We start from the raw sequence: 26,901 nt of genomic DNA, 5'->3' as shown, positions 1-26,901 counted from the left end.
GTTTATGTTTGCACTTCACACAAAACACGATATAAATTAGAATTTACGCAGGCACAACTATTTTTTGGTGCACTTGCCAACGATACAATTAAGAAAACACTAAAATCACCACTGAATTCACAATTTGAAACAACAAAATCAAAAAAATTTCACTGAAACTGAGAATGACAACAATAAAGAAGTCAAATAAGTATCGCCGAAATGGCCTTCGGCTCACACGCCACAAACATCGCACACATGTATTACTCATTTACATAGGCTCTGCTGTAATCTACTATAACCTCGCCCCATACATTTAGCAAAATATTCAACATTAACGACACCACTTTGTTTAGAGTTTTATTTTGTTTATTTAAATATGCGAAAAAAAGGCTGCTCACAATGACGCAGCCCGTAAAAAAACGATCTTTTCAAAAATCAAAGGTTACAAAACATAAAAATCATCTACTCTATCCGTTCCCAAAGTCCCCAAAATACACGCAGCGTTGCCTCTTTGTATCGCAATTGAAATTTTCTGCAATAAATAATCCATTGATCGCGGTTCCCCTGAAGTGGCCTTTATAATTTTTCCTAATTTCTCAATGAATTTCTTTGTTTCAGGTCCCATACAGCCTAAAGTCTCGAAAGCTAGAGGAGTAAACAAATAATTTTCTTTTAAACGCTTATAATGATTGTGTTTAAATCTTTCTGCGTTGTCCGCAATCGACCGCTGTTTCTTGCTAGATTCACTTTGTTTATTTTTATCGTAGTTATCGATAACAGATGACTAAAATGCTGACGCACAATGATATGCTTTAACTAACATTTCTTGTTTTTTCGAAGTTGCCAAGTTTGAATTATATAGCCAGGTTGGCTATAAAATCGGACTGCTTCTACCTAGAGGTCCCAAATTTAACTTTCAAAAAATGAACTGGTTCTGCCTCTGTTCACTTTATTACGTCGTGCTTCGAGGTCTTTTATCCATGCTTGCAATGAATCTGAAGAGGAAAGTAAAAGATGTTCGAATATCACAGAGTTAAATTCCAACTTAATTGAATATTAAGCTCATTAATTCATTCAATTCACTTCGACATGACGTAATTCCAATTTATGAGTTTATATCACTTTACAATAACATACTCTACCTGAATGAATAAGTCACTGCTCTACGTTCGGAATATAAATACAATTTTATTTTGTCTTTCCAATGGAAAGTTTCCATCTTGATATGGAAACATATTTTGTGAAACTTAAGTCCCCGTCGCTCCACATAAATAAAAGATCAAAGTCATTGCAACAGCACGACCGAATTGAATGTTATTTGTAAAATTTAATACTTTAAATTGTTTCGTTACCAAGGCGTACGCCATACATTCGCTTTTCATGCTATAGTTTCAGTTGATGATAAACTCAAAAGAAATCGTCAACGTTCAGACGTTTTTAAAGAAAATCTTTGTAATTTGTTTCCCTTATTTTATGTGTACACTTCTTTCTTACGCGAAAGGTAATAGCATAACTTTGTGGCTTCGCAAGAATAAACAAGAAGCAATTCGACAGAGTGAGACATTGATTTCAAATTGTAATTTGAATTTTCTCACTGATAAAAAAAAATCTTTGAAAACCGGTTAATAATCTGTGTTTTTGGCAACGTTATGCAATCGGGTCCGAAATGTTAGGCCGCATTGTGTGCCTAAATCAGTACTTTTCCTAACTCGATATAAGTAGACATTGTTTTTATAGCTCAATTGGTTAGAGCACTCGTGCGCCAATTTTTTATTTGAAATTATTTGCTCACGCTCATAATATTCGTATACATCCAAGGCGAGTGTCGAGGTCAATAAACACACGAAAACGAGACTTTTAATTTTTATCCCGAGTTGTCATGCTATATGCGTCGAAAACCGTGCTTTTTATGTAGCCCTCGGATACTTTTACTGATCTGGTTACGATGGGTACAGTAATCTACTATTACATGCTGAGGGCGTCGAAAGAAGTGCTTGAAACATGTAAAGCACGGCTTTCGACGGATGTAGCATGTAAAAATACATTTTTGATTTTATGAAAGACGTAAGGAACAAAAATGAAGCCATAGACCCTTTTAGTCCGTTTGATTTTGTATTCGATTAGCCTTCAACAACCAATCGTTTGTGAACGAACTGTAAGTGTTATGTGCCGTACGTAAGATGTACACATAATGTAAACGAAATTAAATTGCTACAAATGACGTTGGAGTGGATTAGACCAGCCCAGTGAACAATGATTTCTCACACATCCTCTGAAGCGAAAGTAAATACACCATATATGTCACGTCACCGATACATATTACATACGAAACTTTTCAAATATTAGCGACCATGTGACTCAATGTTTTTGGAACTAATAGATTGATTTATAGAATCAATAACAAAATCTTTGCAGAACGTAGTGATTGTGTAAATACTTTCCAGTTTCCTTTTTTAGATGTTGGTGAATTTATGCAAATGTATAAGATGTTAACGGTGGCGTTAACAGCTATAGAAATTTTGAACGACTGGCTAGTCATCTGCTACCGATAGTGTCGACAAAAAATAAGCATTGAGGCTAGTTTTCTCTTAGAAAAAAGTATATCTAAACTGATGAAGTAAAAGATTTTGCTTAAAGCACTCGTTAGCTGCTAGAGAAGAAGAGGAAATTACAGATTTTCAATACCGACACGCTTGCCATTTCTAAAATATTAACATGTTTCAGCATCAGCATACAACTGAAAATTTGAAAGATGATGTATAAAAATATCTTCCGAAAACCATTACCCCTAAATATAGTACCCTACGATGATGTGCTTACATTCACCAACACCTCGAACTTATAATCATTTTCCCATTAATTCAATATGCTAAACCATATTCCAAAGAAACATATTTTGCTGAATAGAAATTCAATCTGCATAATAAAAGCTCGGTTCGAGGTATGAATGCCAGATAAGATGTGCAAAGTAAATAATAAGTTACCAGCAACCACATAATCCACACACATGTTCGAAACATTTTACAGAATTTTTTGTGTGTGTAATGCACCGTGTGTACGACCGTACCTGTAATATTCCATAATCGAATTTTGTAATCAACAGGTTGATAAGTGAGTTGAACATTTTATGCTTGAAGACTGTTGAGGCTGGATGTGTACGTACGCCTGTTCTGTTTTGCTATTATGCATATCGAAAAGGCTAAATCATGAACGGATCTGTTTAATTTGTCCAGACGATTGTGTGTTTTTCTTTGCGGAGACTTTATGATTGTTTGAACTGCGATGTGTACGATGATTTCTCAATTTGGCGCATGTGCCAAATGGATATGAAATACTAAACATTTCCCCTGTATCATTGTACCGTGAAAATTTAGCCTCCATCAGCCAACCGAGTGAATACATTCCACTCAGCCAGCATGTAAATCAGTTCCTCCGAGATATTCAACCAAGTTACAACACGTTCCGTTCTAAAAGCGTTCGTATCGCGTAATCTTTGCCGTATTTTAATTCAAATTTTAATTGGTCTGCGGGTTGTTCACGTTGTTATTCCGAATAAAAATGAATTCGTAACGGATTCGAATTTCAAACCGAATTCTTTGCGAGTGTAATTATTTATTGATACTTGTGCGGTTGGAATTTTAATGACAACAGAAAGTTCTGGCGTTCCTTCAATAAAATTCGTTTTCGGAAGGAAATGGCAAAGTTAAAAGAGGAAAGCCTTTGTTTGCAAACGATTTTTGTGTGTGTGTAAAGATGGATCACGAATTTAATTAGTTGAGTCAGGTAAAAATTAACATTTTTGTTTGAAATTCGCTCTTGCGTCTTGTGTGCTTAGTAACGTTATCCAACGCAATACAAATAACCTTTTTGGTATATCAACTAGATATCGACAACAATGATTAAAATAAACCGTTTGTAACGGTAGCGATAACAGTTTACGAGTTAAATTTCTCATTTTACTGTAATTAAGTACGGCCAATAAATCAAGCAGTTTCGACTCATAACGCTATTGTAAGGGAGAAGTTATTCTATGCCTATTATGGGTTAAATTTGCTTACTGAATCTCCTAAAAGTTACCAAAGATTACCGAAATTTACTGAAGTTCACCGAAAAATTTACCGAATTTATTTTCTCGGTAAATTCAGTAAATTTTCTGTAAATTTCGGTATACTTTGGTAAATTTTAGTAAATTCGGCAAACGAATAAGCAGAAGTTCCTGTTACGGTGGTATACGAATATTATTCGTCGAATTTCGAGGAATCAAAAGCGTATCCGTTAAGCCAAAACACCGTATCGCATTGTTTGTGTGCTTTGGTGAGCTTTTAAAAGCTCTGAGATTCTTTTGGATTCCATTGGAACCTTACACGAATCGTTCGTCTAAGACTGGAACAGTGCAATATTAATAATTCAGTAGAATAGACGAGAAGCTTAAAGCTCTGTAAAAGCAGAACCACAAATGTGTTAGGGTGTTTTGACGTATAACGTCAGAGCATTTGAGTGTTAGCTTTTAGCTGTTTTAACATTCTAACGAAACTTCAGTTTTTTCAATTGAATCCACAAAAAAGCTCAAATCTCACGAAACCTCCCAAAAGTTATCACAAAAACGTGATACCTTCTTTTGGCATAGCTCGGCAACAGACACCCTAATTGTTTACATAATGAATTTACCGCGATCTACCTGACCTGATAAACGATTGGTTTTTTTAAAAACATTTTATTAATTAATTTGGTTAACATACGGGTTGGAATGATTGGCTAGCATGGTCTTTTTATCAACATGTTGAACCTATTGAAGAGATGGATTGTGTACCAATCCGTTAAAAATATTCAGATCAAAAGAAGCAACAGACACGATAATTATACAGACTATTGATGGACTTCTAAATCATACGCAAAAGATTACCACAAAAAATGTGGAAATTCAATAAATGTTAAAGAAATTAAATTTTTTATTCTGCTTATCCGACACCCACGCAAGTCCTTCTTTCTCAACTGTGAGTTTTTTTTTTAGTACTTTGAACATTTCACAAAAGTGTATTGGCATTTATTGGCTTTCTACTTCGATAACAAGGGTTTCTATTACAAATGTGAAGTTCATTCTTCTGGGTATAGCGTACTACCCAGACAACAATGGTCATTAAATTTCATACGAATACTCGAATACGAAAAATGTATACCTGAAAATATGCGAGTGGTCTCATTCCGTTTGTCTGCACACCATCAACTACTGTTGAAGTACATTCTTTACGTGGGACGTCTTTGTGGAGTTCCGTATCAAAGAGTCTGTCCGTTGCATCGCTAATTAATTTTTTTTTCGCTTCGTATTTAAATTTACACAAAAAAAAAAACAAGTTAAAAGGGTTCAATCATTCGAGGGTTCGGTGAATGAGATGCTGTTTAGTGTCTGTTTCTTCTATCAACCTTTGCATCAAGAGGAAAAGGCAAAGTAAACTTTGAACTTTTCAAAAATTCAATTTGTTTCGTCGCACGAGGAGAGCGAGATACAGAAAGTCAAACATTTTTTTTCTACTATTTATGCTTGCTTTGTGCCTTTCACGGACTGGATAGGATGTTAACCTTTGGAAGACGGTTATGTCATCTATCATCGACAACGTTGACAAAAAACCGTTAGTCTATTTCACATTGGTTCTAAACTACCCCTCTGTCCTTCCTTACAAAAACATTGGCAGTTCTTTACCAAAGACGCCATGATATAAAGAAGAAATATGTAGATGAGAGCGAACTAGCTATAGCAGCCAGGGACTATTTTTGGGAGAACATTTTCCCATATTTTCTTGAATTTTAACATATTTCCTAGATTCTCCGGTGTTTTCACTAATTTCCTTAAAAAAATTAGAAAACTTCGAAAAAGGGAAATTTTTTATCCAAAAAGAGTCCCTGATAGCAACCTAATCGTATTCGTATTCGACCATTAAAATGGCATGGTGGCAGTTGAAAAAAAAAAAAGAAACATTTCAAATAAACCATGCTATCACTCAATCACCACCTCAGTTTATTCAGCGTGTGTGGTATGTTATATGTAACCACCACTTTCTACTACATCAATGATTAATTCATAAAAAATTTCCATTTTATTTACGATTCATTTACGAAATGATAAATGGCAAATAAAACCCATAATGTCTGATATGAGTTTTGCATGAAATATACCCACCCCAACCTCCTCCATCCTACGGATACTTTTCTATTTCCCAATATGTGTTCAGCTTTCAGCAAAAGCGTTACACGGAGCAATTCATACGGCCAAAATGTGTGCAAACATTGTCGGTGATGTTAAATTATATGGTGTAAGGAATCGAAAATTGTATACCAAAGCTCCGATTGTTTTACACTCTTTTTTTGTGCTCCATTCCAGCGAAAACCCTTCAGCTATCTAATTTATACAAATCGTAAAGTGAACATGGATATTTTTGCTTCGGTATTCGAATGATGGTGAGTGAAGTAATATAACCGAAAACTCATTTTATTTGCAAAATCGAAAAATAATGTGGTGTTTAATGTGAGGGTTTTGTTTCAATATTTTATTTCGCTTGTTTATTATTCTACTCAATATAGTTATAAATGGCGACTCATCTGTTATTGACAACGATGATTATAAAATAAGCGTGCATACCAAAGAGAATGCTAAAACTGATGAAGTAAAAGATTTTGAATCATGCACTGGACGATACTTTGAACAGAAGAAGTAAAAGATTCAATAAAAGATTAGTTGACCTTGACAAAGGGTTAAAGGTCAAAATATGATAGAATATAGTGCACTGCACATATTCCAGCACAATTTAACAATCGATCAACATAGATTGTAACTTTGCCATTTGCAACCGTTTTATCTGAACTGCAAGCATAATATGTTCGCCAATTAGGACCAAGTGGGCTTTTAGAATGTAACATATTATGCTTACAGACAATATAAATCGGCAAGGAACAGAATTATCAACGGTCTTAGTTTCTTGGCGGCTCCCATCACATATATGTTACATTTTCTAGTATGAGGTAGTTGTGTGACATTTGGGGATCATTCATAAATGACTTCATATTTGTTCAGTGCTGCAAGCACATATCATCAATAACTCGATTGCAATCCATTTTTTGAAGTCAAATGTATAACATACTCCCAAATATACTTCACGGATAGAGGGTACATTTTACTTCACAAAAATTCATTGTTTACGAGATTTTGATGCTTTTAGTCTGCTGGCAACACCTCAAAAATTAGGATGTAATGGATGTAATTTATGAATAATCACTTGTTCAAAATTATACTTTCTGTAAGTAGCATTCGCTCAAAATTTCACGATTTTGAACTTTGAAGGGTGGCTACGACAATACATCCAAATGTAACGGGTCAATGATACCTTACACGCCTGTGTAGTAAAATCAAAAGTGTACTTTGAAAAGCAAATATGTCACTCGTCACGTGAAAAACTGATTAAAAAATTGAGCGCTGAACTAATTCTCAAATGTAATAGATTTTCTTTGTATAGACCTTTTAAGTTCGAAAGAAGACTAGATGGTCTGGAGGGATGAATTGACAGGTGACAGCTGTAATCGGTTCGCTTTTGATCACTTTCGTTCACTTTTTACTTTTTATTCAACTAAAGTGAACGAAAGTAATCAAAAGCGAACCGATTACACCTGTCAGCTGTCAATTCATCCCTCCAGATTATCTAGTCTTTTTTCGAACCTAAAAGGTCTATAATTCTATAGATCATCTTCAAGTTACGGTACTTTCAAATTTTATGTCAAAAAGGAGCTGCCATTTGAGTACTAAATTTAAAATCCTGTAAAAAAGAGAACGAACAATAGGCGGCGGTTCAATATCTTTCGTTCAAATGACATTATTTTTAACGTGGATGGCAGTTCTTAACGTGGATGACATTTTAAACGGTCTTCAAGATGATCTATTGCATTTCTAGTACATTTCGCCATGAAATTACTAATGGCAACGCTCTATACTTTTGTGAACTAACTTCACAGCTATGTCATTTCAGGGATATTCACAAGAGTGAAGAAAAGAACAGAAAATAGAATGCAAAGAATAAAGTACTGAAAAAAAAACTGTTGCGCCTCTACCGATCAATGAATGTTTACAATAACACTTTCGACAAACTGATGCGAATCCCGAGTAAAATTAAAAGTCAAGTCTCAAAAGTTCGAAAAGAGACGTCTCACGGTCTCAAATCCTTTGTATTGTGAGATGTGAGACGTCTCTTTTCGAGCCTTTGAGACTTTTATTTTTACTTGGGATATAAAATTTTGTCAATTATTGTGCGATCCTTACAAATAGTCATTTGTGTACCTGTTTTGGACGATTGACTTTAGGCAATTTCGCGGATTGTAGGCCGAACGAAGTGAGGTCTACAAGCGAAAGTGCCTTAAATCAACCGTCCCAAACAGGTGCACATGTGAGTTTTCATGCAGAGGGCCGGAAACCCGAGAAAATTCGAAAAATTGCCCTCATTTTCGGCCCCGAAGCATGAAATAGTCATTTGTGTACCTGTTTTGGACGATTGATTTAAGGCAATTTCGCGGATTGTAGGCCGAACGAAGTGAGGTCTACAAGCGAAAGTGCCTTAAATCAACCGTCCCAAACAGGTGCACATGTGAGTTTTCATGCAGAGGGCCGGAAACCCGAGAAAATTCGAAAAATTGCCCTCATTTTCGGCCCCGAAGCATGAAAAAGTGATTTTCATTACACTAACTACGAAAATTGTAATTTTCACTTCCCGAATGAGATGCGAAAGTTTAAAAATTCAACTCTCAGTAAGCCACGACATCACAAGAGGAGCGAAAGTACTTTCGGCTCTCAAACGAGGATGCGAAAGTAAATGATAGCAACAACATGTGTTCCGTCTGGTGTCGTTGTGATCGCTGTGATTGTTGTGATAGAAAAGAACGTTGCCATTAATTTAATATTTACCCCGGCATATTTCAGCTTATTTCGGTAAATTTCATCAGTTGGAACGTGTTTAGGAAGCTCAAATAACAATTTTCGTAGTTATTGTAATGAAAAGTTGTATGGATCACATGGCACGACGTAAAAAAATTCAACCTGTGCGATTGCCGCCCTCGCTTTCGGCCATGGGCTGCAAACTTCGCACACGGTTGAATTTTTTTATTTTCGTCCCTTGTGATCCAAATAACCATTCCTCTCGAAACAACAAAATTTCAGTTTTACGTATGTACAACCGTAATCCACCCTAATATAGGAACTGGGTAGTAGTCACAGGCCTGGTCACCGTTGTTAGTTTGTGGCTGTGTCAGTGTACATACACACGGCCAGATCCAATGCCTCAATGCTCAACTCCGAAGGTCTCAACTGTTCGAAACGAGTGTTGTAACTGGTATAAAGAAATGGTAGAGCTTAAAGTGTCTTGATTTCTGAAGACTCTGGACCAGAGTCAAGATCTTCGCCTATCTCTCTCCATAATTAAATGTTGAACCAAGAACATTTTCGAATTATCTTCAAATATTTTTGATTGAAGTATTTTCAAAAGATCGATAGCAGCTTGCACTTACAACTGTAAGTTGACGTAAAACTTGGAAATTATGAGTAACTTCTCCGCAGAACATTATAAGGATTGGTCAGAATTAATTTTTGTCGTCGTTGTGGTTAATAGGCGATAGTAATACGTATGGTACACTATTTTCGCGTTGAAGAAGTCTTGAGTTAACATATACATATGAACGCTGTGTTAGGCATTATAAGTACAACAACAATGTAATCGGAAAAGAAAATGAAACAAATCCATTAATAATATTCCAAACGTTTTATTTTCGCATAATAAAGCAGTTGACATGTTCCTATCATTCCGGGTATTCTGAGAATATAATCGGTTATAATGAAAATGGAAATCGTTTAGGGACCCAGGGACACGGTATTTTATACGTATACACACATGGTAGGTATTTATGTTGGTATAATATAATGCAACATCATCATATCATTATATCCGTGGAGATGGAGAAGGCTCTTCATAATAATGTGATCACATTTATTATGTGTGTAGATTTTGTGAGCTTAAGCATTGAAAAATGTTTTATCAAAATTTATATGTGTGTCTTCACTGAGTCCGGTTGTGGAAATGTTAAACGTATTCATACCGATGACGATGAGTATTATATTTTTGTGGACATGTTGGGTTTGTTTGTATATATCTCCAGGTGAAAGATAACGTATAACATGGCATTAAGAGAAGTATAATGCGGAAATTCTTGATTGAAATTCAAATTTATCCAGCTGTTTAGCTTCAAGCATTTTTAGAAAACATGCCAAGACAAATCAGGAGTTACATCTTATCCAATAATTTAAGTACGTTGCTACTTCCACAGGCACAGGACTTTGAATTCATATGGATAAAACGTTTTCACTCAACCAAGCAAATAATTGTTTTCTGAAACGTTTGTATTCATAAGCATTCATATAAGTTTCATGGGTTTGTCGAAATGATCGCCTCATGTTAGAAATAGTTACCAAGTGTAGCACAACTATGTTGTTGCATCTGAAACGGAAAATTATAATAATAGACTGGGACCTGGAAAAACGAATTGTGAGAATTTTCGCAAATTCTATTTATTGTGCGGATTTTAAATTCTTTGCATTGCTTCGAGGGAGAATGTTTCGTTATGTGGCATAACAAAATTGTAATAATTTTCCTGATGCAGTTATGCATTGCCGCTAGAAACGAAATTCGTATCAATGCGATTGCTCAATATAATGCTAAGACTCCTGCTTCGCTTTTACGAGGCATGGATATGTGGCTGAAATTAAAGTATACATTTGGGAGTTTCGTATTGTATTTTCCCTGATATCGTCAGAATTCTTTTTGGGAAAATGTAAGACGACAATGACCACCACAAACACGTTAACTTTCAATAAAAAAAATGGATTTGTTTGTAAACTACCATGGTACAAACAAATCCATTTTTTTGAACACTTTTCCTACATTTGCATCTTAAACTTAAACCAAGACTTAAACAAGCGTTGTGAGATGGTTAAATTGCCACAAACAAATCTATTTTTTATTGAAAGCTTACGAGGGATTCGTCTGAAAAAAAGAAGACCGAAATCGGACGCATTTTCTACTGGAATTTTTTATATGTGCCCAGTAAGGTATTCGATCCCAGAAGCCAAAACCACTTTCAAAAAAATTCTTCGAAACTTGTGTGAGACGCTTTTTTTTGTATAAAAAAAACGCGACAAAAGCAAATCCTATTGGGATCGATAGCCCTTGAGGATACCTATCATCTCCCAAAAGTCCCAAAAAATCCCGGTGGCGCATTTCGAGTAGAGTGAAACATTTTCGCGGTGGTCGAAATTTTGACTTTGAAAGCATATTTCTCGTGACTAAAAACACCAAATTTATTTTTTTTATTTTTGGTACCTTCGAGTGTCTAGATTACGATAATAAAGATTTTTTTTTGAAAAAGTTGGAAAAAGGTTGATTTAGTAGTGGTAACACTGAAGCCTTACATTTAACCTCAATTTTTCACTATTTATCGATTTTCTCGAAATGCGCCACCGGGATTTTTTGGGACTTTTGGGAGATGATAAGTATCCTCAAGGGCTATCGATCCCAATAGGATTTGCTTTTGTCACGAATTTTTCGAGAAAAAAAGGGTCTCACACTATAGTGTGAGGTGATCAAAAACCGAAAACTTGCACTTTTCTTACAAAAATTTCTCCAGTTAAACGAGCCGTACAGTGTCGTGTGGAGTGTCGTTAGAAAGGTAATTGAATGTACTTCCGGGGCAAATAGGGTCTTATTGGGTTTAAAATTCATCCACACTGAGGTATGTACAGTTGAAGTTTTCAACCGAAAAAGACTGAAAACTTACCTTTTTCTTACAAAAATTTCTCTAGGTACTGGTACACGAAGTTCCAATAGAAAATGCATCCGATTTTGGTTTTCTGTTTTTTTAGAGGAATCCCTCTACACATTTGAGGTATCACCACCGTAAATATACTACTTCAAAAACGCCCTAATATAGACTTTTCAACAAATCATCCATTCCTCTTAAGAGGCATCGATGCTTTGTTGCAAATCATAAAAGCGTACATTTGGGTGTTTTTTAAATACTGGATTTTAGCTTACTTTTGATGATATCTTTCCACCAGAATTCATTTTCAAAAATATAGGACTGCAACAACGACCACGAATGTGTTAGCTTACAACAGAAAACAGATTTGGTTGTAGAAGTTTGACCAGCTCTGAGAAAACTGAGCAGTTGTTAAAAATTTCGTTAAACTGCCCATGTTTCTCAGAGTTAATTTTTATTTAAGGCTAACACATTCGTGGTAGTTATTGCGGTCGTAAATTTTTCGAAATAAAAAGATTCTGATGAAAATGTATCATCAAAAATGAAATACGAGACACGCAAATGTAGGCTACAATTTAGCGTTGTGACGACTCGACTTAATCGATAAGAGTCTTTGTGAAAGTGAGTGTTGCTCAATCATAGTTGATTAAACCTGTTTACAGAAACGACAAGCATATCGTCACAAAATCGATAAATCTTTTACTTCATTTGTTACAAAATCTATCACATCAATATTTTTATCGTATATTTCGTTATATAAGAGATCACTTGTCAAAGCTTATCGCTTGTCATGGCTGTCGATAGCAGATGACTGGCCGATTCTGTGTGTTCTCTGCGAGTGTGCGTTTCTACCTTCTGAAGAAATTTTTACAAAATCTTCTACTTCATTTAGTTGTAACCATAAATCCTATCCTATAATTAACTACCAATGAGTCACAATTTTTTTTTTTTTGCTTATTTCTCGCCATTACTGTCGATATAACAAATTAGGATATACATGTTTATCTATCTTTATCGACAGTTCACAAAGAACTCCCACCTCCGAGGTGACAATTGTACAAATGTCTACTGTTTCAAACTAAGACCACCTCATTAAAAAGATATATTTGGGTAGAAAGTTAACTTACAAGTTCATTTACTACCTACGCCTTATACAATCGACATAGTTTTCTACAAGTTCTTTGGTTCCTCGGACTTTTCGTCATTTATGAGCAGCCCCTTATCTCCGATTCTATTATTCCACACGCTTTCATACGTGTACCGAGAGTGGCAATACAATAAAATGAAATCAACATCATGCCCTGCAGCCACACTTCAATTTTCGCATCGAATACATTCAAGCCATTTTCTATCGATAATAGTCAATAATAGTCAATTGAGAAGAAAATCGACATGTAAGCAAATAAATTTTCCAAGAATTGTTGGCTTCACTTTTTTTTTTGCTTCAACGAGCTGTTTTGAGTAAATATTTTTCATTCGATTCTTGCGTAAATGGAATTTTTAAATTTCAAATTTATTTATTTTCGTATTGCAATATCTGACTTCGACTGAATCTATTCCAAGGTCATTTCGGCATGTGTCAATTGTCGTCTTAAGAATCCAACACAACGACATTTTACGAGGCACCGGTACTTAGTTAAAATTGTGGCCTACATTTTTGTGCCTCATTTTCATTTTTGATGATATCTTTCCGTCAGAATCCTTTTTAGCTTTCAACAGAAATACATTTGGTTGTCGTTTCACCAGCTCTCAGGAAAGTCCCCAGCTTATCGAAATTTTCATCAGTTTTCTCAGAGCTTGTCAAATTGCTACAACCAAATCTATTTACATAACAAGGGATAAAAAGTTGAAAACAAGAGTTTTCGTGTCAATTTTGTTGATCCGAGGCCAAAAACGAGACTTTTTAACTTTTATCCCGAGTTACGTAATGGATCTTACCTAAACCTAAACCAAATTTCTTGTTTTCCCTAGGTGTGTAATAAGCTACTTTCGACCCTAGGGAAAACCAAAGTGTGTAATAGTAGATTACCATATCATCGTGATACTAGATATCCAGTTACCTACCTGATATAGTATGCTATTTTACTTTACGAGCGATGTTATAGAGGAAAAGGCCACATTACATCCCTAGTAAAGTTAAAGTAAAAGACTATTTCTGTTGAAAGCTAACACATTCGTGGCCGTTATTGCGGTCCTATATCTTTGAAAAAGAATTCTGTTCGAAAAATAGCATCAAATTGAAATGAAAGCGAAAACGAAAGTTTTAATGAGAAAAAGGAGAAAGAAATTTTGTTTTACGTCGATCATTCGAGTTTCCATGTCGTTAATAACATCGGTTATTTTCGGCTTCCCGAAACTCGTTACTGTACGGCGGTGTTGATATGTTATAAAATGCAAACACCTTGGAATTGTTTAGATTATAGAAACGCGTGTGTGCTAAATAATAACAGTCGAACGATACAAATAAAAATCAGCTTAGAATCCATTCATTGAAACATAAGTATGTTCAACGTCGTATGTGCATGTCGTCGGTACAAAATACTCACACGTTTCCATAATATAGAGTACCGAACATAAATACTTTGTTTACTTTCTAAAGTGTATTTATGCAGACAATGTTTAAAAAAAGGATAAATTCAAACTTTACGGTTTAACTTTAGTCCATGAAGATGTGAAATGAATGGTATTTACGTATACGAATAGGAAATATATAAAGCTTTTCTGTAGGAATACGTGCACTCGAATAAAGAAACGTTTATAAGTACCAGCCATTGTGTTTGGAAATGTATGCAAAACAAATGGCACATTTTTTTCACCATAGACGGAATGAGTTTTTCTTGCATGGGTAGAGAGAGAGCTATAACTTTTTTAATGTTAATTTACAATTCTCGAGAACTTGACTCCAGTTCTTTTCAAAGCTACATTGCTGCTAGGGGGTCGTTCGTAAATTGTGTCTTATTCGGCGCTATCGTTATTTTAGAAAAACGACAAAACGGTATAGTGACGATACACGGGATGTACAGGACAGGATGACTCAATGGCTACGACCTCGCCTTCCACCAAAATTATACAGGTTCGGTTTCGGTGTCAGACAAGTCCACATGGAATTTCTCTGACGATTGATAACGTTCTAAAGCTTTAACGATGTGCACACTGATTGGCTTGTATGACGTGACGTACCCCACCTACGTTGTACATTTAGGCAAGATATCGAGTTAGCAACTAACTTTTCTCAGACAGTATTTGCCTACTTCGAGGCGTGGTTCAGAAGTCATGTTAGGCTGGTGTGGTGGTCTAGACTGAACTTGTTATTGGCCGTAAAAGTCTGAGAGTGAGGTCAAACAGACAGATCATTTGCAAACATTTATAAACACCGAAGGCTATGCAAATCTTTAGCGGATCACAAAAAATAAGGAACCCAAGCTTCGGACGAATCTACGGAATTGTCGGAATATGATAGCATGAATGTTGGAAAAGTATGTCAACACTGCAAAAATGCTATTAAATCTTAAAGTGCTGCAAGGGAACTTACAGCGCAAGTATTTTCACTCGAAATTTGGGTAACTCTGGTGGTCTATACACTTTAATTATGCGGAGTCTATTTGTGTATTACGAAATTGTTGAACGATCCCTCAGGTATTTTCAAGTAGTAATAGGGTTAATTGAAAACAAGTTCTACCTGTCTTTATTAACTTAATGAATGAATGTTTATGGAATTTAAACAATGACAATACCTGAAATTCGAGAAAATTCGTTCCGGTGAGTGTATGACTGTCATAACTACAAATAAAAATGTGAAGAACAAGCAATTTTGTTCCATCTGAACACATTTTAGTTGAAACCTAGGTCTGCGCTTCAAAAAAATTACTCGGTTCATTCTATGGTGGTGAGATTATCTGCGACGGTAGATTAATTAGGTAAAAATGTAAGAATTCTCTCTGATGGCAGCACTTAAGCATATCAATCACAATTATGTCCATATTACACAGAAAGAAGGTCGTGTTTCCATACAGGTGCAGAAATGAAGATGACTGTTACTTTACCGCATGGTTTCAATACGGCAATGCAGGTAGCAGGCAGCATTAGCAAACGATCAGTTCGATTGACAAAACTTTTATTCAAAATCGAAAAAAAAAATCCGGTCGAAATGAAATGACAGAAACTTTACGTTTTCTTTCTGCAATCTCCATCTTTCCAATCCTTTTGTCTGTAGCAAAAGTCGGAACAGCATCTATTTGGACCATTTTCGTGACACTTTCCGCCATCTTGGATGCACTGAATGAAAATATGACAATTAGTTCGGAAAAACATTTCTTAACTATTAAAAAGCTGCACTTACATCACCATCTGCATCTGCGTGGTTGACTTGAGCTAAGAAAATTGCGAATGAAATGAAAATCATTGCAAAAATTTTGATAGATATGCGCATCTTGAGCTGAAACGGTAAAAAATCACAAATTTAGGAAATGTAAAAAAAAAACTTCGAAACGGCTTTCTACACCAGCATTTAAATCAGAAATTGAAAAATTTGTCACTAAATTTCCGTATAAAAATTCGCTAGATTTACAAAGCCTTAAAAAGTGTGGATTGGTGGTTTCCAAACTAGTATCAAGAGACAACGGACCCTAGTCACTCAAAATCGAAACAGTACGGCATTGCTTTCGACTACCGGTTAGTCAACACAATAATCCACGCAAAGTATTACACGTTACATGCTTGTAGAATGTAACTGCGAAAATGTATCTCCAAAGTGTATTGTATAGTAATGACGCCTTCGGCTCCACTCGTTCCACAAACTTTCACACTCATTGATAAATAAATTAAAACGGCCGCACTTTACCATCACAGTTAGTAGGGTTGTAGTGACTGTAAAGTACTGTTTGCAAGCAGTGACCGAAAAGCACTTTACAATCACTGCAAACAGTGACCGTAATAGTATATTACTTCCGAGGTTCCAAGTTGTGTATTTGATAAGTGGGGTGTTACAGCCCGACCCGAAGGGGAGGGCTGTATTCCCCACTTGTCAAATAACAACTTGGAACCTCGTAAGTACAATGCTTTACGTGATTAGGCAATGTAAATGAAAATGAAACATGCCGTAACACGTAAAGTACTTTACCATCACTGAGTTGCGTTCAGCAACAGCAGTGATGTCAAGTGACTCTTACGAGAGTTGGTATCATACGCAGCAAAGTCAACTTGATGTGATAAATAGTATATTACGTCCTTGCGTGTAAGTTTGTTGTTTTGGCTAGTGTGAAGTAATCACACAGGTATTTTACATGGTTGTGCATGGTAGGTGTATTTTCCCTGTCACAAACAGTGACGTAAAGTGCACTTAAGCTCAAGTATATTACACGCTTGTCACGAAGAAGTCGAGGCTTGCCGAGACTGATAGTTACAATTGTGTACTCTATTTTATCACATAAGCGAAAACGAGACAACAACATAGAAGTGAGGTGTAATTTTTTAATTATTCTTCTAGTTAAGTAATTTTGACATCCGAACACCGCGCGTATGTGATAAATGTGATTTACCTGCCGTAGATCTATTTCTTGATGAAGCCTTCTTTTCAATGTTTGGTTACGAATCGTTACAATAAGAAGAGTGAGATTTTTGCGCGAGATCAAGACCTCGGCGCAGCCTCAAAGAGTGAAACGTTTTCGTACTTTTGAAATTATTGTCAGTTTTAGGACTTACTTTGAGTGGTTTTTTAGTCTTCTTTTTACTTTGATCAGCAAAAGATTAATGGTTTGATATCACTTAACTTCCACTTTATATATCCCCTAAAATCTAGCTCTCAGTTTCAATCTGAAATTGAAGTCATAATGTCAGTATAAAATTGACCTGAAAAAACAAGTTTTCAATCTGAGCTTATGAGATTCATAATTTTTAAGTGGTTTCAGGTCACCTTTTAGATCAGTTCCACAATTCAAGGTTTGTTGATTTAAAAACGACGTGTTAAAAATAAAAAAATATTTATTTAAAGAACATCATCACGTATGCAGTTTCAGGTGAATAATATTGTTTTTGTCTGAAGGTAATCTGTTATTGACATTCGATAAATTTGATGGCTGAACCATTTTGCTTCTCATTTATTTTGTGACGTAAAACATGTGTTATACCGAAAATTTTAGGTGATATACCAAAATATTTCGTGCACTTTTTAGTAGTAGAGTTACAAGGTTTGCGGTAATGATTTAAAGGGTGGGTTGACTCGGTATAAAAACGAAAAGCCACGTTTTCGTATTTTTATGCTGACCTCGGCTTCGCCTCGGATCACAAAACCTAGATTTTTCAACTTACTTTTTTTACTTTTTTCTTTTGTTATGACACTATTGCACCATACAGTCAAACATTAACCATCAGCAATACTTCATTTCGGCCTAATATTTCAAGATGTTGGTATAATGGGTATAATCGAGTGGTCAATAATTTAACAATTCAAAATAGTTAATAGTTATACAAGGCTTGTTATGTTGCTTGTGTTAGAGTTTTCGATAACAGATGACTCGTTTCAAGGTATACGTGGAATGCTGATTGAATGATCTAGATGATAGTAAGATGAAAGTAATTGAAATAGTAGATTATTGACATAAGGAAAACCACAGGACAATCTTTGTGCTTCGAAGGGAAGAAATGTTCTTATATTTTCATAAAAATAATTGATTTTCGACAAAATTAAGGAAAATATTCAGAAAATTGGGAAAATGTTTTCCGAAAAATAGTCTCTGACCTGCTCGGACCGCATATTACCAACCAACTTCGAAAGGTTACAAATATGGAAGTAAAGTCGTTAGCCTCGAAGCCTTTTCTGTGAGTTTGTTGAAGTAGTTTTTTGAAAGAGAGACGCTTGCTCTGGTACCAATTTAATTTTCTCATGCAACGTACCATTATAATCGCAGAGCGCTCCCACACATCAAACAACTGACTGTATTTTTTTTGTTATTTTTGTTGTATCCTTGCCGCGTACAGCCTATAACAATTCGAGCGTAAAACGACTATCCCTTTTCCCGTTTTTTTTTTTTTTCTTTTTTCTTAACAAATAATTCGTTTGATGATGTCGCTTCATCGATATAAGAACCATGCCATTATTGTTAGCATAACGAATAAATTTATCATCTTTCAAAAGAACATCACTTTTCGGTATATTTATTAATCAAAAGCAGCAGCAGCAGCGGTTCGTTTTTGATTTATGACAATCGTCAGATGTACAAAAATATTCCTCGACAATATCACAAATTGAATATTTAAATTTTAAGTAGAAGTTGAGACACATTCCTTTGAGCACAGATATAAAAGATGGTATGTAGTTGGGGCTGGTTGGAGGACTGAGAACCAATTCATTGACCTTTTCACAGATGATATACTACTAGTATACTAGTATACACTATTGAGTCTGATACATCTTTTTTTGTTGGGACAAAATCTATTACTTCAATTGTTTGAGCATAAGCTTTTCCATTGAAAACCATATCACGTAGATTTCATTAAATATTTTTAGTGCCATGAACGTTGCCCCAAGAGAAGTCCTATAGATTTTAAGCTACAGACGCGTCAGTGAAATTTAGTGACAAATTTTCTTCAGCTGCTTTTCAACTGGTCAAACAAACAAAACTGCTCATATGTCTTTATATTTCTTTTCGGCAACAAATCGGAGCAGTACCGGACTGGCTCGAAAAAGCCCATCGGGGGCTCCATGCAACTCAATTTAGAAAGGCCCACAAATTGAAATTTCTCATACAAAAATCCAAAAGGCCTATCGGGAATTCCCCGAATTCACCGTATGGCCAGTCCGGGCCTGAATCGGAGCATGACTTTCATTCTTTCATATCATGAAATCCGTCACAGTACATCTCAGCGCAGAAAAACCACATTTAGCTTATCCTAATCATTGTAATGAACAGGTCAAGCAGACCCGACTAATCTTCAACTTAACCGAAGAAAGAAATGTCTTCAGCATACACTCTTTCGCTTTGAATTTATTATTTCATTTTTGTGGTTACGTAGCTACGAAGTTGGAAATTTGAATTTACATTTTAATACTTGAGCTGTTCAGCTGTTCTATTCTTTAAAAAAAAAAACGAACGAAACTCTTTCGAAGCCCGGCACAGAAACAAAAATTGAACAAATTCCCTTTTAAAAGAAAAATTCCGAATCTGGTTAGCATAATCCTTTAACTTAATCCTGCGGCCATGTTTATTACCAAATATTGAACTTGTACAGAGCAAAACGAAATATTTACGGAGAAATATATTCAAACTAATCTGTGACTGTAATATCCCCTTTTGCGTAATTTCGGATTTTTTTTTCTTGTGTCGTTTGGTTGTGTATGTTTGGTTGTGTGTTTCGTATGTTAGCTTTGAGATAAATAAAATAAATTTAAAAAGGATTTTCAAAGTCCTAAATATACATAAAAAAGAGAGTTTCACCATTACATATAGCTCTAGACATCTTTTCCTATCAAGATTTGTGCTTTTATTCGGATAACAAAAACGCAGACCAATTTTCAATACAAAGAAAAACCAATATTTTTGCGGTTTTTATTTCGATACCTAAACAACGAAAATGATTGCGTTACATGTGGAAAAAGGAGTAAGAAATTTCTTCAAAGAACCTCTATGTTTAATCTATCGAATTGGGTTCAAAGGATCCACGATAATTATTTATTTTCTTCGTGGTGTACAAACCGCTCATACATGATTAATTCGACTTTAATTAACCTTTTAGAAACGGCCTGGCGATCTGTTAAAGACAGTTAAGATGTAAATAAGAGATAGATAGACAGTCTATCTATTAAATAGAACGTAGATGCTATTGGCATCACTAAGTCACTAAGTAAATAGAAAGAGATCACGAAATTTGCTCTGAGAACACTTGCAAAATTTCTGTCTGATGTCGACAACATGTATCAATTGTGGAAGAAAAAGTCTTCAGCACACGTTCAAGAGATTAGGTGAAAAATTACATTTTGATTATAATAAAACTGCCTGAACTCGAAAAGTTAGATAATCTTTAACAGTCTGCAATTTTTCTCTAAAAAAAAACCTTTTTGTGAACTGCTATTAATCTGTTATCGACCTTGGTGAAGATAACAATGCAAGATCTTCAACTAATATTCTCTCATATAGCAAAATTTATGCTAAAACAAACGAAGTAATAGAATTTGTACAAATCATGTGACGTTACTTCAAACAAAAGACTTAGCAGATTTAATGACTATTTCAAAATGCGTTGACACATTTACAAAAAAGTATTACACCAACCTCGTCGGGGTTGAACAATGTGGTAGATTTTGTTTTTTATAGTTATTGTGTTTCATAGGTTCATTGTTCATATCACCAGTGTAAACATCACATTAATTACTTCTTTTGATCGAAGCATTTTCAACAGGCAATTTTCAGTAATAGTAGATTACAGTACATGTTCTGAAAGTAATTCATTACATGAGGTAACAAATTGATGTGATAAAAACAAGCTGACAATTTTCATTTTTGAACAACAAGCTCCGGTAATTGTTTTATTCGACAAGTTTATCCGAGTTGATTGTGAGGATGAGGCGACATAACTACACGGTCAATATCGTCAGTAACGATATTATCGTTTTCTAGACGATAGTAGCGTCTAAAAAAAGTAGTATCGTTTTTTGGACGATAGTATCGTCTAAAAAACGATAGTATCAGCGGATATTTTCATACAGGACGATATTATCGTTTTTTGAACGATAATATCGTTTTTTCGACGATAGTATCATCTAAAAAAACGATACTATCGTCCAAAAAAACGATATTATCGTCCAAAAATTTTTCATCCAGGACGATAATATCGTCTAAAATTATAAATTCTAAAATATTTTCAGGACGATATTATCGTTTTATGGACGATATTATCGTTCAAAAAAACTATAATGTCGTTTTTTTTTGACGATACTATCGTTTTTTTAGATGATACTATCGTCGAAAAAACGATATTATCGTTCAAGAAACGATAATATCGTTTTTTTGACGAATATATCGTCCTGTATGAAAATATCCGCTGGACGATATTATCGGTATTTTCTTTTTCTGAACAATTTTATCGTTATTTTGGACGATATTATCGTCCTGTACGATAATTTTTGAAACGATAGTATCGTCCAAAAAAACGATAATATCGTTCCTGACGATATTGACGGTGTGTAAATGTCCCGCCACCGATTGTGAGGTATACAGCTACACTTCTTGAAAAGACAGTTACCGAACGAGGGGTGTTGCTCAAAAAAAGAAGGTGATTCTGCCAGAATGACAAGGTCGATCACGTGAATTCACGTAATTTCATGTAATGTACCATTTTCGCAGAAAGCAAACTGCTATGTTATTGTCAATTTGCGCATGGGGCAGGAACTAAAATTAGCCGCACTGTGTTATATGAGCACGTAAGTTCAGAGCATGGCAATTTCTCATCTATAACTAAAACAAGGTACAGTGAACAGCGATTTGAAATTCTCTTGTTTGGCAATCGTACGTACCTGGCTAATTATTATGCCTGTGGATCAATTCAATTACATGTCCAAAATTACATGTCTTGTATGCATAAGGAAGTGTATATCGAACAAAATTCTATAGTCACCGATTATCACCATCTTCTCTGAACGATGCATGGTAATGACGGTCTCATTTATATGGAAAAGCGTATAACACGGCTGATGTAGTACAGAATGATGTTTGCAGATACGGTTCAATAAAATATACAGTCAAGACAGACGTTGAGCTATCTAAAATATATCGGATTTGAATTGTACCGATTGAAGGATACACTTTCTCTCCATATATACGTATGTGTATATACTGGTATACCACCAAGAAACAATTTCATATTAAGAGCAGTACTGAAATGTTAACTACAACCAATTTAAATCATAATTACATTTGCGGATTAAAACACAACACCGGGAGAATTTCGTCTCATGCTTAAAGTCATTATTGATTTAATGAGCAAAATTATTTAAATGGTGGCAGGCTGAAACACAAATCCAAAATATCACATTGTAACGCTAGGAAAGTGGATGGTTTCTCAGTAAATTTACAGGAATTAATTTGAAAACGAAATATTCGACTTGATTGCGGAAAGTGGTGGAACTGGCATTATGATGAGAATGTAGAGTAGATAAATGAACACGATTTTAATATGGAAATGTTTGGGGAATGCTAGAAATGATTTTCCGTTCGAAATTTAATAATGTGAATGTAATAATGCCAGAGTCGGATGGGTCGGATGCCAGAGTGGGAATGTGTAGTTGAAGTCGATTGTGAGAACTGTAAGGCCTACTACGTATGAAAGTTACTTTAGATCCGGTGACGTTTTCTGTCCAATGATGGCCGTGTCACAATGAAGAATGTATTTGTGTAAGTGTCCAATGTCTCAATATATTCTAAAAGTGTGTACGAAGGGCGAGCCCTGACTATTTATTTATTTATTTATTAAATAGGGCGTATGACTAGTTACTCAGTCATACTGCACTTAGGCCGCCTGTGGGCCCATTGTGCTCACCCTTTTGGAAAAATAAATTTATAAAAAGTTGGTGCCGACGTGCACTGCATACGTATTTAGAGCGGAAACTTTCCATACTACAGGTATGTAGTTAAGAATATCCCTTCAGTGCACTATTTTGATGTTACCGTATGTTAATGGTGATGTTACCCAAGCAATTATACCTACAAATGTACAAATGCTCGGCATTGGCACCTGTAGTGGGTGTGTAGTAGTAATTACACAAACAAACGATTACGTGGAACGCTTACAAGCGAATATTCCTTCTGGAACTCCAATTGCCATTAACAAAGCTCGACTTGTTCTCTTTTACATAGCTCGACTAGAAATTCGTCGTGTAACAAATCCCGACAAGGCCTGATATGTTCAATTTCTACTTAGCTCGGCTAGAGCCGTGAATTTTGTCGTGAGACAGGGCCCGACAGGGACGTTTGTTACACAAAATCCGACTAGGGTTTCGTTGCATAGCTCGACTAGAACTATTTTTTGTCGTGAGACAAAGCCCGACTTGGGCACGATGTAATTAATCGCTATAGCTCGATTAGAACTATTTCGCCGTGAGACAAAGCCCGAGCATCGTTTAATTCATTTCATAGCTCGATTAGAACTATTTATTTTCGTGAGACAGCTCACAGTGAGTTTAGGTTATAAACCCGTGAGAACAATGAACTTCTTTGTACGCACCACTTTTATACAAAAGCAAACGAATATGATACATGAATACTTGTATAAAATCACAGTAAAAAAAATAGACAAGCACAGGAAAACAAATCTAAATGGACTAATTATATTGTTGAATTACAATTATTGAATTACAAATTCACAAAATCAAAATTTTGTAGCGCAATGCAAGACGAAAACGCATTTTAGAGAGCGACGTAAAAACACGTCCGTTCTCCATGCCGTCTCTACTCGAACATGCAGACCCTGACTAAGGGCTTGTCATAAATTACATTGGAGTATGTGCATCATACATATTAGAAATTGAATTTTCGTCATTCGTCGGGTTGCGTGCTTTTTGAAATAGTGCAACAGGCAGGTATTTGCTCATTTTCTCTTAGTTGTGCTTATGAAGTTGACTTGTTGTACTTTCGTATTGGTTCTGTTTAAAATTCAATTAATATTTTTAAAGAGTTAAATCCAAAGCATCTGAAATTTTTGTCTGCTAAGAGAGAATGTATTGGTGTATTGGCATCGACCAGTTATCATTGGCTTACGCTACCATTATTATGACGGTACAGTTTCGCGCACAAAAGGCCCATTTTGGTAGTCAAGGTGCAGTAAATTCTAGTTTCTTCACCCACTTAATCTATGACGATACAATGCTCTCTGATATGAAGCCATTGAATTCCACAGTCCGATGAGATTTTTATTAGAAAACTAAAATTCAAATTTGTAAGAACTCACCATCAATGTCATCAATGCATAATATTTCACTTTTAACCTTTTAATTATCGACTCTCGTAGAACTTTGATTTTTTAGAAAAACAGAATCTTGAAATCAGACGCATTTTATATTTTCCAATAAAATATTCGACCCAAATGCCAAAACCACTTTCAAAAAAATTCTTCGAAGCTTGTGTGGCTAGTGTGAGGTGATTAAAAACCGAAAACATGCACTTTTCTTACAAAAATTTCTCCAGTTACACGAGCCGTACAGGGTCGTGTGGGGTGTCATTAGAAAGGTAATTGCATGTACTTCCGGGGCAAATAGGGTCTTATTGGGTTTAAAACTCATCCACACTGAGATATGTACAGTTGAAGTTTTCAACCGAAAAAAGACTGAAAACTCACACTTTTCTTACGGAAATTTCTCGAGTTACACGAAACGTTTATGGTCGTGTCAGGTGTCATATGAAAGGTAATTGCATTTACTTTCAGGAAAAGTAGAGCTTACGGAAGTTTGGTAGCATCTACGATGAATTACGTGAAGTTGAAATGTTTAAGTGCTTATATTGCATCGAAGATGCTACCAAACTTCCGTAGATGCAGTAGATTCAACTTCAGTCTTATAATGTCTTGTCCACCAATTTTTAAAAATTCTCTTTGTTTTCTCTGAGGCATTCCCTCTCCATAAATATCGAATTTGATTTTTACCCGCTCTAACAGTTCGTAATTGAACTTTAGTGGAAAAATTTGTATGAAAAGTGACCAATAAATATTGACTGATAAGGTAAAAGCAAAATAAAATGATCGAGTCTGGTTTTTGAATTTTCGAACATTTTATTTTGTTTTCATTTTAATTCGATATTTATCGATTTATCGGGGGAGTGGCTACCTTTTGTCAGTTTTTTTCTTGCTGATTCTAACGTGGCCAAACATGGAATTTTCGTAAAGTAAAGTAGCCATAAAATCAGTTTTCGATTCAGTATGGGTCAGGGATTTTGGTTAACCTAAAACCGAAGAGTGATTTCAGTCTATATATTTCTATATTTCTAAACATTTACACAAAAATTCAACACAGCAATTTCTATTCGAACTCTCCCCGGGCCTTATCAAATAAACCTCCCCGCATTTTAATAAAATTAAACGATAATTGAATTGGATATAATTTTCGTTTTATCAATTGCGAAACGAGATTTCGTACAGGCCGTACAGGTCGTACAGGCCGTAAAAAGAACATCATGTTTATGTATACTGTTATCGACTGTATAATTTCGTCGATTTTGTTTTGTTTTCTCGTGCATATTATATTCGTTATATCGTGAACTTTGTAATAAAGATAAAAAAAAAATTATTGATAAAGAAAGAATAATTTATCAATTCATGTAATTATTACACTGACTGTTGTTATCTTTACAAAAATTATTAAACCAGAGCCAATGGCAGTTGAGTTGTTATACATGCTCTGTTCATTTCAATGAAGAGAATGTACCTACCGTAAAATACGAAAACAGAAAATTGATTTTTTAAATACACAAACCATCTAATTCATATGAAAAACAAAATGGTGAGGGAACCGAAAGTGGGGTTATTACTAGAGCACAAACTTGTTCATAGAAAATATAAGCAGCGCTGAAGATCAACGCTCCAATCAGGTTCAGGTCGACCTGATCTTAACCCAAACCCAAAAATAATATTGAAGGCTCAACCCGAATATGACCTGATTTGAAACCAGAATTTCATTTCATTTCATTTTTTTCAGGTTTAGGTCAGGCCTTTAGGTTTTTTCTCGTTGAGTTCAATTTTTTACCATCAATAACTTTCGCATTTAGCAATTCTGGGCCATAATTTCACCCTTTCATGCATCGGTGTACTGTTCTGCCGTAAGTTGCATACCAGACTTAGTAGCGAAAATTTTAAACACGGAATTCACTAAGTCCGACATGCAAATTAGTGTTGTTGTGAGGGCTTTTCAACTGGATCAGTGTTTTTTTGGAATCTTTTTGGCACGGAGTGAAAAAACTTATTTTTTTTGCAAGGATGGATGTTTTCTACAAGCCATCAAAAAAAGGCCTAGAGGCGTATGTGGCTGAACGCATGCACTTTTCTTATGGAAATCTCCCAAGTACTGGGGCAGATAAAGTCTTATTGAGTTTAACATCTACA

At 35.2% G+C, this 26,901-nt stretch overlaps 1 protein-coding gene across 2 annotated transcripts in view; it reads left to right on the top strand.

Moving 5' to 3' along the window:
* Positions 1–26,901, top strand: part of LOC119078429 (D(3) dopamine receptor) — a 110,681-nt gene that overhangs the window by 48,201 nt on the left and 35,579 nt on the right. Inside the window, exon 1 of one of the 2 annotated variants that reach the window (XM_037185941.1) lies at positions 3,432–3,765. The exons of the other annotated variant lie outside the window; for it this stretch is intronic. The gene's annotated coding sequence lies outside the window, so the exon portion shown is untranslated. Of the gene's footprint in view, positions 1–3,431; positions 3,766–26,901 lie in introns of those variants that run through there. 2 annotated transcript variants of the gene reach the window in all.

This window comes from Bradysia coprophila, unplaced genomic scaffold (genome assembly GCF_014529535.1).
Source record: "Bradysia coprophila strain Holo2 unplaced genomic scaffold, BU_Bcop_v1 contig_297, whole genome shotgun sequence".
NCBI lineage: Eukaryota > Metazoa > Arthropoda > Insecta > Diptera > Sciaridae > Bradysia > Bradysia coprophila.
Note: the sequence above shows the minus strand (reverse complement) of the source record. Positions and strands in the feature narration are given on the sequence as shown.